General features: G+C 46.6%; 1 protein-coding gene across 1 annotated transcript in view; it reads right to left on the bottom strand.

Moving 5' to 3' along the window:
- Positions 1-1108: 1108 nt before the first annotated feature.
- Positions 1109-9856, bottom strand: part of SH3BGR (SH3 domain binding glutamate rich protein) — a 39447-nt gene continuing 30699 nt past the window's right edge. The window contains exon 7 of the mRNA XM_080376685.1: positions 1109-9853. The gene's annotated coding sequence lies outside the window, so the exon portion shown is untranslated. The remainder of the gene's footprint in view (positions 9854-9856) is intronic.

Here is a 9856-nt window from a genome sequence, read left to right as displayed (position 1 = left end):
AATATGAAGTGACTTTTTAGGACCATCCACCACCTTCCATCCCACGCTGCAAGTCAGCTGTTTCACCATCTGTGCCTACCCTATATGAAACAATAACCACCCATCTACTTTCTTATTTCCCTTGTCCTCCTGAAAATTCCGCATGTTAGGCAGCAAGCTTTCGTAGCATCGTGGTCAGCCACAAAATCAAGGCAGACCAGAGCAAGGGCTCAGGGCAGCCCCAGCGAGTTATGGGACCGGGGTACAGCAACAGGCACCAGCCCAACAACCTCAGAGATAATTTATCTCTAAATAATAGTACCGTGACAAATACTGATCAGTAGCACTGAAACGACAGCAAACCCAGTAATTCACCAATGCTGGGCTAAACTTTGACTCCAGAAGTGCAAAGGCTTATGTGGAGGTGGCAGGCAGGAAGTGGTCAGGCAGCAGGGCAGGGCAGTGCGTCTGGACAGGTGGCTCAGAGCAGCCAGCGGGCTCAGGGAATCCCAAATTCCCCATGGAATGGTCCTCTTCCACTGCTGAGCTGCAGAAGTGCCATGAGGCTGCGTTTGGCAGCTCTCACATCCCAGCTCTGCTCCCCCCACTGTCCTGATTGCTCAAGGCCCCCGAAATACCTGACAAGGCAAAACCCACCCCACACCGTGGTTGGGGTTAGAAGCTCCCTTTTTGGCAGCATCCTGCTACAGAGCGTGTCTCTGGGCCCCTGCACACAAAGGAAAGAGAGGAAACAGCTCCTTTTAACAAAACTTCAGGCAAAATTTGAGGAGGTCGTTGAGCTTTGTTTTTGCGAAACATTTTTTTAATCATACTTCTTTAGAGGAAATGACTCGTGCAAAAAATATCCTTCTGCCTCACGGAAAAGAATTGCTGGAGCCATTATTTTTGCCCAAAAGGCAGCTGGTGGGTTTGTTTCTGCAAGCGAGCCACGTCACCGAAAGACAAAAGCCTCCCCTTGCTCCCTTGGGTGCATCACTTGCAGGCAATTTCTTCTGCCAGGCTCTTGCCCTCCAGTGCCCTGCCATCTTTGATCACAACCTAACTGGCGCACCACTGGGGTGGAGTTTTTAGTATGTCAACACGTACAGCATCTTATTGAACTTTTATCCTTTACTAGTCTCCCTGAGGTTAGGGAGAGTTTACTGGGTGCCACACAGTTCACAAGTGATTTTCCCTCAGCCCAGCATGAGGCATTAGCAGTTGACACTGTCAATGGCAGCATCTGATGAGAACTTGGTGGAAGCAACCCTCCCCTGCCACCTTCAAGGTCAGGCAGTGTCACGTGAAAGCAGGTGGTCACGAGCCCCCTGGCCCCATCCTGCAGAAGCTATGTGCTTGGCAAAGGCTCAGCCAAACCTAAGGGACAAGTCAGTGTTCACGAGTGAAGCCATCTGTCTGGTGAGCCATCCCTTAATGCTGTGTGGCACCGACATTGCCAAGGCTGCTTCCCTCCTTGTGCACCTCTGCAACAGCGCCAGCATGTGCACCAGCAACAGCTGGCTTCCTTCCCATTACAGCCCATGACCCCTCAGTGGGTAAAATACAGAAAAAGAAGCATAAAATCTTGGTTTAAAGAAGGCATGGTTGACTTCTTGCTGGTGAGCAGAAGACGGCTTTACACTCACAGAGATACTCACTGTTTCGGTGCAGGAGCCTGACAAAGGGACATGGCAGCTATTACCCCTGGAGCTGCCACTGCTCCTTCTGGGGCAGGACCTGCTGCCCAGGTGCCCCCCCCCGCATGATGGCACCAAGAGAGGATGAAGCACTTGCTGAGTTCCTGCAGGTGGCTTCACATCTAATTTGGAAATGAAAAATACAGCCTGACAAGCCACCCTTCAGAAATCTCTGACCTTCATCTACGGCATGTCGATAAGCCGTGTTGCCAGCTTTTGGGACTCGGATGCACCCCACGAGTGACTGTTGGGTGGGCCTGTCTGTAACCCAAAGAGACTTCATCACCTCCCAGGGGATTACCTCAATGAACATTTCTGAGTCCCACCTGCTGACGCCGAGGAGGATCAAGTGTCTGCCAGGCTCTCGTGATGTTTGGATAGTAGCAGACGAGTTCAACATGCACCCTTAAGACACCGTGCACCAAAATACCTGTGTTTTTAGCATGAGTCACTTGGGAGAAGATGTTGATGCTGACATTATGAATAGTAGCAGTCAGGCAAAGATCACTACAGGTTAAAAATGTACTGCTAAGAACAGGAGTGCAGAATACTTTGCTAAGGACATACGACACTGGTTGAATTCACTCTCTTCAGCTATCTCTAATATACTACAGGCAGCAGATTTCCACCAGTGAAACCCTGGTTGCTAACAGCAGCCAGTTTCTCAAGGGAAGTTCCCAGCTTCCTTGCAAAGTCTTAGCTGTGTCACCTCAGGGAAAATCCACGCAGCAGTGTGAAGGGGACCCGCCATTCCCTGGATCACCAGCTGCCCCCTCTCTTCAGGTGAGAGACATTTCCAGATCCTGGAAAAATTCCTGGTGAGATCCTGTTCCTCAGTGTGCTGGGCAGCCTGTCCTGTACGTTCAGTATATGCTGTCATACTGTCTCCTTGCTTTATTTTTCATACAGTTCCTTGCGACATGTGATCTATGATGTGCACTGTGCATCTGCTGAAGAGACAGTATTTCCCCTTACTGTGGAGTAAGTTTCTTCTCCAGCTTTATGTTTTGACTATTGCTGAATACAAAAAAAAAAAAGAAAAAATGACAAAAAATGGAAATTTCAATATCCACCATTTTGGGGAATTCCAAATTTGGAAATTTTTCTGGACTACAGCAACCAAGGTCTTGCCGGGTCTTCTCATAAATTGAACAGTGCAAAATCTCGATATCTAGAATAGCTTTTCCCTGATCTCTTGATGTGTGTTTGTCCTTTTTGACCAGGGGTTCAAACATTGCACAGTATCTTCCCCAAAGAAGGTGCCACTGCAGTGCTTTGCGACATTACTTAGTATTCCCTTCACTTCTGAAAATAGCTCCTTAGTGCATCTGCTCATCACATTTCTCTTTCCCACCGCTGCATCACGTTACAGCTCCCTGTGGCTTGGAGATGAACCTGTGCACAGAAGCTTTTCTCCTCCTGTGCCAATCGTAGGAGGACAGGCTCCCAGCTTGTAGCAGAAATTCTTATTTGTCCCCAAAGCACATGATGCTGGTACTCCATACCACCAAATTTTATCTCACTTGTGTACTTCAGGGTCTTTGGCTTCTCTCTGGGCCACCGTCCCAGTCTCCTCTGCACTGGCAATGTTCCCCAGCTCCTTGCCAGTGCCAGACTTCATCAGTGCACCCGTCCTGTGCTGGAGCCGCTGGTTAAACATGGTCCCCAGGACCCATTCTTGGAGGTCTTCACTACCTTGGGCACTACCTGCCAGCCCACGGGCAGCTGCCCTGACCTTCCTTCTCCACTGCCTTCTCCTCTTCCAGTGCTGGGCATCAGGCAGAGGTGTCCTCACCACCTCCAGCAACAGCTGGGTGACACATCACCCACCCCACCACAGCTGTCACAGCTGGGTGACACCCTGGTCCATATTTCAGCCACCTGGGCCCCCGAGGTCCTGCCAGAACTGCTTCCTCTGGCTCCTGCATGGGGCCACACTGGCGGCTGCCCTGAAACCAGCCTGAGCCTGGTCAGAAGTTGAATATAATTTTCTTGTATTGTTTCTAGCTTTCATCAAAACCTGATTAGGAGCACATGGACGCCAGCACCAGACCCATTTAAGTTGGACGTAGCCAATATTAATGCACATACCACATAATTAAAATCCAGTAATGCTATAATCCTTATGGAAAAGTACTGGAGCACACGGAAAGACAAAACTCCTCTAACACACCGTGCCCCACCACTGACTGCTGGGAATTGCTCACGTGCAATGACCAGAAGATGCTTCCTAGCCCAAAGGGGATTTTTGCCCCCATTTTATTTCTCACTTTTCTGGCTTTTCCTTCTCCTCATCCCAGGCCAAGTAAGAAACATCACTGAGTTAGTGCCAAGCTTTCACACCCGAGATGTTGCTGCCAAGTTAGCTGTAAGGGCTGGAACAGCACCCCCTTTTTGGGAGCCCAGGAGGACCCACCAGCAGCCCAGCCCTTTCCAGCTGCCACCCCACAGCCCCACATGCAGTCCTGCCACCTGCTACTCGCTGTGCCCAGCACATCACCCGGGGTTGCCTTTGTGGGGATTATCATCTCCCCAGCCAGAGGGATGTTAGGAGAGGGTGCATCTGCTTTATTTATTTCTTTGGAGGCTATTGTGGAGGCAATTAGCTTTTTTTAAAATTAAAGTAGTAAAATGAAACTAAAGAAAAATCCCCATGGTGCGGGGGAAGGGAAATACAGGCTGGGCAGCAAGAAAGAAGACAGCTCGTGTGCTTTGTGCTTCCTGGCAAGCCCTGGGACTGCTAACTTTATCAGGATAATATGATTTTAAAGGCTAAAGCCAGCAACAGCAGGCTTCAACATTGCTTATCATGCTGCTCTGGCTCTGTGCTCACCAGCAGCCTCCGCTCTGAGCCACCAGGAGCTGATGGGTGCTGGGGGGCAGATTTTGTCACACACTTGCACACAAATGCTCCTCTGGTACAGTAAGCCACTATTACTATATAAACTCTCTTCTAGTCTTACTGCACAAATGTAAAGCTTGAAGGTCAAAAAAAAAAAAAAAAGTCCCCAGAAAGCTGGAAATTGGAACGGACAGAAAGCAAGCATCCAGCCAGGATCCCATCCTTCAAGTCAGCAGAGCAGGAACTGCCGTGCTTTGCTGCCAGCTCCACAGCCATCGCCCTGTGCGAGCAGTCAGCTGGGAGTCGCGTGCTCTGGCTTTGACAGTGACCCTCACCCCTGCCTTTGTGCGCTCCTGGCTCTGCCGTGCCCCAGCATCTATCTTGAAATCATCTGCGCTCACCAGGGCTCCTCTGTCACAACGACCCCTCCAAGGCAGCTTTTGCAGGACAGGCAGCACGTGATTGCAGCAGGAGACATTAAGTCCTCCCAGCCCAAAAAGCAGAATGGGCTTCAAGCACCCAGCTTGGGTCATCATCAAATCAGCTTAAGCTACCATGAGTTGATGTCCAGAGCTGTTTGCAGCAGCGACAGGATAGTTTTTATTCTAACTCTGAAAGCAGCATGCTTACCAGCTGCCAGTACGCAGTGTCTGCGTGGGAGTAAGGCTTCCTCTGACAGGCCCAAGGAGGCTGACACTCCCCAGGGGTTCCCTTCTTCTCTGCCAAGATGGGGACAGCACAACTGGGGGGTGTGTGGGAGTCACTCTGGCTCATCAGCTGGACACTGTGCTCGTGACTTAGGAGAGGGGAAGGCGTGCACAGCAGCATGCATCTGCAGGGCTTCTGCACAGCTCTGCGTCAGCATGAGGTGGGTTGACGATGGGCCTGCCTTCCCAGGCAAGGTTTCCTCTTGGTCCTTGATCTGCCAAGCCCCACTTGCATGCTATGCAGTCAAAATAAAAAATAAAAGTTCTAGATGCTTGCATTGCTTTCTGCCTCCAGGTTTCCTTTTCAAGGAAGGAATTCCTAAAGGATTACACTGCTGAAAATGTAGAGATGACTAAAGGCTTTTTTCTGTACCTATCAGCAAAATCACAGCTAGCTGTTAGGAGGGCACCCTGTGTGACATCCTTTTCTACATACATAAAGTAGCTTCTGCAATTTTAGTAATATGTTCTAAACTTTCTCAGTGCAGTAGGAAACCCAAATAAGTTCTGTCCTGCCTGAAAATATATTGCTTAGTTAATGTGTCAGTCATACAAATCTGACTTTGATCAATTATAAGCATTTTCATATTTTGGAGGACAGCTTGTGACATAGGGGTGTGTAGATACATGCTTGTTAAGTTATGAGAGAATGGAGACACCAACACAGCTGGTATTTTCTAAGAGGAATCCCCAAAGAGCCTTTTTGCAGGTGCAGTTCTGATCTAGGCCAGTGAGCAACAAAGAGGGAAAAGCAACCATTTTTTTCAGCCATTTCTTCTGTAGGCTGCTGAATAGTAGTTACTTAAGAAAGTAGCGAATATATAATGTAATGTAGAAGGTCATTTTGATAGCTGTCAGATATCAAGATGATGGAAAAAAAGTAGACATTAACATTTTTAAGGTGAAATGGACAACTCAGAGGCAAATAACCTTAGCAAGGGAAGAAGATGCTGCTATACTTTCATCTTTCAATCAGTGCCTTGATACTTTGATTTTATTCCCATAAATTATCTACAAGTATTTTCTCACTTTCATAGGGAAAGTAAGGGGCAAGGAAGTTAGCTGAATAGTCTGTGGTTAAAACACGTTTTGGACAAACTGGTATCAAAGTTCCTCTACTGCTTTTATGTCTGGAGGTATTTAAGATATCTAGACATGGCACTTAGGGACATGGTTTGGTGGTGGACTTGGCAGTGTTAGGTTTACAGTTGAACTTGATGATCTTAAGGGTCTTTTCCAACCTAAATGATTCAAAAAATGTGACAGAAAGTCATCACCACATGCAAAACCATGGTTGGCATGTTCTGAAGCAGGGGAATACACAGCAGGTAGTCCACATCTAATCTGGACTCTAGTGCCCTTGATTTATGGTATTAAGCATGACATCCCACTTCTGCACCTTACTTTCCCATAAGCAAAATGGAGACGGGAACTCACTGAGCCTCAGCTGAAAATTGTTTCCTCTGCTTTATGCATGGCAATGACTTTGCAGCTGAAGGGACAGCAAACATTCTTCAAGATATTTGACATCAAATCACAAACTTGCAATCTGCTTTCTGAAAAAATTATCTTGAATTTTCAGCTTCCCAGATCATTCGTCAAGCATATTTTCCAGCCTTCTGAAGTTGTCAAAGTATGCAGATAGTCTTATCTCCTTTAACACTGACATTCTCACAGTAAACGGAAGACTATTAGCAAGTCTTATTATCTGGAAGGCATGTGAACAGATGTGGTGGCTGGAAAGGTGACCAAAACACTGACTGGGGGTTAGTGCTGTACCGGCAAAACTACTGAAGAGTTTAATTTCTCTCCAATGAATTACCCTTGGAATTTTCTTGGGAGAAAAACTTTCACACAATTTATTGACTCAGAAGTGCTCTCATGCAAGAGACAGCATGGCCCAGGTTGCCTTCTGGACCTGTTATTCAAAACCCTTTATTACTAGCAACAGACTGAAGATCCTAGTATTTATTTTCCTGGAAAACAAACCATTGACTAGCCCTGTCTACTTAGTTGCTTTGCAATGATACTTGTAGTCACTTGTTTTACACTTCAGCAGCCTGTAAAACTTGACAATCAAACATTTTAAGGTGCAGACAGCCACCATCCTATGACATATATGGATCTGTAGGAAGCATAGCTTGAAGTCTTTCTAATTTTAGCTAGTTTCAGTATACTAGAAGTTTCTAGCATCAATCACCCAAGGAAAATACTTTACACACCAAAGTGTCACAAAAAGCAGCATGCTGTTTTGTGTTTAACTGGAATGCGCTGGAATGATTCTGCATCCACAGTTCTCTGAAGCAAGTGAAACACTGTGTACCAGGCACGCCCTGTTAACCAACTGCAGTTGCTTTCTCCCAGTAAAATATAAATTATATAAAAATGAAGGCAGTATGTTTTCAAATGCATTTAATTCAATAGCTCACATCTTTGTAATACTGATTTTCATTCAGCTGTAGTTAGAAAAGATTTGATTCTTTGCCTAGTTGCACTAAATTACTGCAGAAAGTATTAAGCTTATGTAAGTAGAATTAACGTTACGGCTAAAATCACCGAGCAGCAGTCAGCTTTCAGTTTATTCTTTGCATACTCACAACCTCCTTTTTGTCTGGCAGAAAAGATGATCAGAACACGCCAAAGAACATTACCCCAAGGAAGGCACCAAAGAGCTGTGCTGTGAGTACGACCATCCGCTACCTTGTTTGCTCTTTCACTACACACTGAGCGTAACCTCAGCCACCAGCTGAAGACCAGGGCAGTGCGTCACTCCTGTATGGGAGGCTTAGCATTCCTCACATTCCCTGACAGGCTTTCCAGATTATACCCTCTTGAGAAGATGGTTGCCATATTTCTGCCTTAACAAGTAATACCTGAATATGCAGAGTCGTGGTTTTGTTCCAAGCTCAAAGCCTGTGGCCCTGCCTGACGTACTGGGTATGCTCAGGCTCTTACTTCTGCACATCAGTGGGGGGAAGAATGAAGCCCATGGTGCATCAGCTGTGTGAAGCTCAGGCAGCCCAGGATATGTCAAGGCTGCCGCGAACACACTGGCTGTTGCACAACATGTGCTCACTGCATTGGATTTACCGCATTTCCAGAGTGATTAACAGTTCTGTTTTCTTTTCGTCTACCATACTTCCCGAAGTCCAGCCTTTTGCTCAAAACTGCTGCAGCAATGACTGCCACGCCAGTTCAGCTGCCAGCAAGATGGGGAACGTCTTCCCCAAGAAAAGTAATCACACACAGGTACGTAAGAAATGGTCATATCAGTGGCTGACCTAACCTAGTACTCAGTCTTTGACAGTGGCAGTGGGCAATGATATTTAGGGACAGCAAGTCCTCTGTATTGAATTTCTTCTGCCCCCAGCATCCGCAATTCATTGGATCAGGGATATTGGTGGACACATCCCGGGCTGTAGCATCCTTACAAGCCTTCTGTTCCTGACACTGCCCAATACCTTCTTGGGCCTGTTGACATGGTCAGTCTCCATAACATCCTGTGACAACAAACCCCAGGAAGTTCCTGGGCCACCTTATAAAAAAGTACTCTCTTTCATCTCTTTTAAGCCGTTCTACTAATTTCATTGTGTATGGTAACTGTGTATACCAATTTTTATTACAGTATTGCAAGATTTCTTGACTTAACAGTTTTGCATTTATCTTATTCACTGCCTTTATGAGTTTTGTAAATGCCTTGGCTTCCTCTCCGAATTGAAGAGTCTTTTCAGTCTCCTCATGGAGCAGCTGTTTCATCCTCTCTAATTGTTGGTTTCTTTGCATCTCTTCTTACACCACTACATCTTTCCTAAGATGCAGAGACCAGACTGCTCAAAGTGCCCAAGATGTCAGCTCAGCAAGGCTTTATATGGCAGCAGAGTCATGCTGTCCTCTTGACAGTGCCCAGCATTTTCCAGGATCTTGGCTACTGCTGCATGTTGAGCTGATGATTTTGGTGAGCTTTAAGTGAGGACTCCAAGGTCCTTCCCTCAGCTGGAACTGACAGCTCCGAGCCCAGCATCACCTACAAGTGTAAAAGCAGTGCAGACAGGGAGCACTGCTTCCCCATCCATGCCCTCCCAACAGCTGCAATTTCAGGTTATCCTGAACAAAAAAATGTGCCCACTCAGGACATTCAGGAAACCCTCACAAATTTTTCATCCACTTTATTTGTTCAGTCATTGTTCAAGCAGTCACAGTATAGGAGATCGCAGCTTGAAAAGCCAGCCTCTTCTTGATCAATTAAACATAAACGTGTGCTTCCTTTGGAGATTGTTTTGTCTATGAAGCTATGGACTACTTTGGCAATAAGCATTTCTCATCCCCTCTCTTCCTCTATAAGCAGATTTTAGAAATCCCATAAAAAGTAATCATACAAGGGACTGAAATCCAAGCTCCTTCCTCATCAGTGAACTTCTAACCAAGAGTTACAGCCTGAACATGGATTAATTTTCTCTGCCTCTCTGGCCCAGCAAACATGAATGTATCCATGAAGGTTGACGAGGCTTCAGCAGGAGGGACTGGAACATGCCTTTCCTTCAGTGAAGACTGTATCCTTGTGTTTGGGGTCTTACACACACCAGAAACTTCAGGAGAAACATAAGGCAAGGTGAAGGATTTTGCATAACCTA

The sequence above is a fragment of the Falco punctatus genome (assembly GCF_963210335.1).
Source record: "Falco punctatus genome assembly, chromosome: 2".
NCBI classification, from domain to species: domain Eukaryota; kingdom Metazoa; phylum Chordata; class Aves; order Falconiformes; family Falconidae; genus Falco; species Falco punctatus.
Note: the sequence above shows the minus strand (reverse complement) of the source record. Positions and strands in the feature narration are given on the sequence as shown.